This window comes from Grampus griseus, assembly GCF_964374135.1.
Source record: "Grampus griseus genome assembly, chromosome: 3".
Lineage (NCBI taxonomy): Eukaryota > Metazoa > Chordata > Mammalia > Artiodactyla > Delphinidae > Grampus > Grampus griseus.
Genome location: NC_139019.1, coordinates 12,252,236 through 12,255,498, shown reverse-complemented (window position 1 = coordinate 12,255,498; position 3,263 = coordinate 12,252,236).

Here is a 3,263-nt window from a genome sequence, read left to right as displayed (position 1 = left end):
TGTACAGAGTGAGGCGGGGAAATCTTGAGCGATGAGACCATCTCTCCGTGGATTGTGAGAGATGCTGCTGGAAGCTTTACTTCTTGGCTCTCTAAGTCCCAGGTGCCTTCCAGGAGGACTGGCTGTACTTCCTGCCCTGTCGGTCTGTGGGATTCTCCTTATGGAACTGACTTAAGTGGTTTTCTGTCCTCACAACCTAACTGCTTGAACAGAACCCAAAATATGTTAGACACATACTTCTTGTGTTTCTGGCAAGACTGGCTTTTAGGCTCAGGCAGTATTTCATATTAATCATAAAACAGCAACTTAGGCTCATAAACATTTGTCATTCACACTAAAATCCCACACAGAATTGGAATTCATGGATTTGCTCAAAACTCTTCCTTATTACAGACGTTGAGCCCGTGCCCCCTCTTCAGGCCACTATCGACGAGGCCTGTGAGGGTCAAACAGTGTGCCTTTCAGATGCGTGAAGACCCTAGGAACCAAGGCGTGATGGATGTGTCTGGTGGAGAAGAGACCATTACAAGCCACTCATTGTTTAAGAACTCTCTCCTGTCCCATTTGCCACCAAAAGTTATTTCCTCTGTGTTGGTGGTAAGTTTCCAGGCCTTCATTTTTCCTGATGTCAGTTGTGCATGCCAAGGGGTGTGTCCTGCTTCTGACTTTGATAAATACCTGAGGTGGTCTCAGGCTGCTATGCCCTTGCTTCCCTGTTTGCCACACCAGCCTCACCCTACACCACTGTCCGCTACCTGCGACCTGCCAGGAGGCTCTGCAGAGTCCAGGCTGGGGTCAGGCCTCTTCCACCAGCAGTGCAACATGGCACGTGTGTTCCCCAGACATATTAAGTTTCTGTTCATTGTTAGGAGTCCGTGACCCCAATAAGCAATGTTTTTTCATGAGCTATATTTGTTTAAGAACCTGTTTCTCGGTGAACTCAATGTCCTTGGTTAATTTTAACCTCACTAAAGATAAAATGTTAACAATACTTGGTTTGACCTCTTATGTCTATCATGGCCATTCCATAGGTCTCTCTGACTGGATGAATACGTCGGGGTATCATTAACTTCAGGGAGCTTCTCTCCCCAGGACTACGTCTAAAAACTTTGTCTCTTCAAGTCCTGGATCAATAAAAAAAGAAGGAAAAAAGTCATCACACTATGAGATTCTTTGCTTCTTCAAGAAGGTTAACAGCTGAGTGTGGCTTTCACTACCAACCTGTGATTCGAAATTCATTTGATATTAGTATGAGCACTGTTCTAGTCACAGTCTAAGACCCACACTCCTTCCCACAGGAGCGTGAAATCCAGTAAAGAAAGAAACGTGGTGAAGATTTTTGTTAACCGTAACGAACTGAAATCAAAAGGGGGTTCTTGCTGATTTCCGCTAAGAGAATGTAGGAACCTAGGGAAGCCTTCTCAGAAAGGTGGCAAATGTAACTGGGACTATCTGATGGCTGATCCAAGGACCTCCGCCAAGCAGAGGGTATGACTCAGAGGAGAGATCCCAGCCCCCACGCACCTCCTCAGTCAGGTGCCCTGAGCAAGGCACGTACTGGGCAACTCTACACAAAAGTTGGACCAATAGCAAAACAACAAAACGAAAGAACTGCCCTCCCGTTCTGGGCAAAATCCCAAGCTCCCGGATAAATAACATCAGAAGCTATTGATCCTTGCCTGAAACTCATGTTTCACTGCTACTAAAGGGTGCTCTACAGACCAGTGCCACATAGCAAACTCTTTCTGCCCATCTGCAAGAATGTACAGAAACTGAGAGCAAGTGTTTAGAAACTTTTATAGCAATTTGATCTCAGTGCAACATTTTAATTTAATTTTACAAAAGTGCCAGTCTGCAAAGAATTGGAAATTTTAAGAACAGGTCCATCACCACAGATTCACCACGGATAGTTTTATAAGCACTGTTCTGTCACAGTTTTCAAAGGAAAAAGCCACTTGACTTCCTGCTTTAAAAAGAATCATGTGACATTTCCTTTTCCTGTACAGTACATGGAGTGTCTTCCAGTCTGCTAGCACCTAGAAAGACACACAGGAGGGACAGCTGAAAATGCAACCAGTAATACAACTGGCCTCACAAGCCGACTGAAGTGTCCACTCTTATCTTGTGAAATATAAACCAAGTGGAAAAATTAATTTCTCATTTACCACTTTCTGACTAATGAATTTAAACATAGATCAAATATACACCAGTGCTCAGTTTTTAATCTATCCAGCATGCTTAATTATAGCTAAGGGTAGCTTCTGATAAGAGATATAAACATATATTTATCTTTCCTATTTAGCTATAATGATACAAATATTTTATAATAAACATCATTTTCACCAGGTATCACCTCATCTCTGCTCCTTTTTTATTTAAGGGAGTCATAAATGTGTCTACTTGGAATCACATACGGGAAGTTCCAGAACATTCACGCAGCTTTTCAGGTCTTCACCCCCACCGTCAGTTTACACCAGCTGCTTCTCATCACCTAGCCCTGGGGTCCTTCCCATGAAGTTCGGTCCAACAGAGACCGAACAGAGAAGCCAGCACCCAAAGGAAGTCCATGCACACACTGAGCAGAGGACAAAAGCCGAGACTTGAAGGTACATGAAGTAGATCCCAAGTTGCTTCCCAGATTCTGTCTTTGGGGATGACAGTGATAAAAAGACATGGGGCCAGGAAAGTCTCAGGCCTTCATGTTTGTCCTTATAAAGGTGTTGATGTATGGTAAGGAGCAATGGAGTAAAGTTATACGTTGTCCATGAAGCCTTCTAGCATTACCGATTTGACCTTCACCCCACCTTTTCTAACGCGAGGATGAGTAAACAGAATAGTAAAATGCTATGCTGATAGTTTTAACTACCATCCTCTATATGGTTCTGTCCAGATGTTCCGTCTGAGGTTTTATAAGTTAGAAATAAGAAAGCCTATTCGTAAACAAAGAATATTATTTCAATGGAAAAAATATTTCTGTACCTCAGGAATGCTTCTTAGGGCACATTCCTCATTTAAATAAACTACTTGTACAGAAATGGGTTTTACAACCCATCTAGACTAAGTTGAAAATACTTAAAGTGAGCATTTAAAAAAATTTTAGGAAATTGTCTTGACTAAACTTTCCAAGTGACTAAGTGACACTGGTGGCAGCAAAATGACTTAAATAATCTGAGACCTGATGACGTTGACTATGAGGACCAATGGATCAATTATATTCAGAACTCTGTTTTTGTTTTTTTTTTTAAACAGAGAGTGGTATTTTC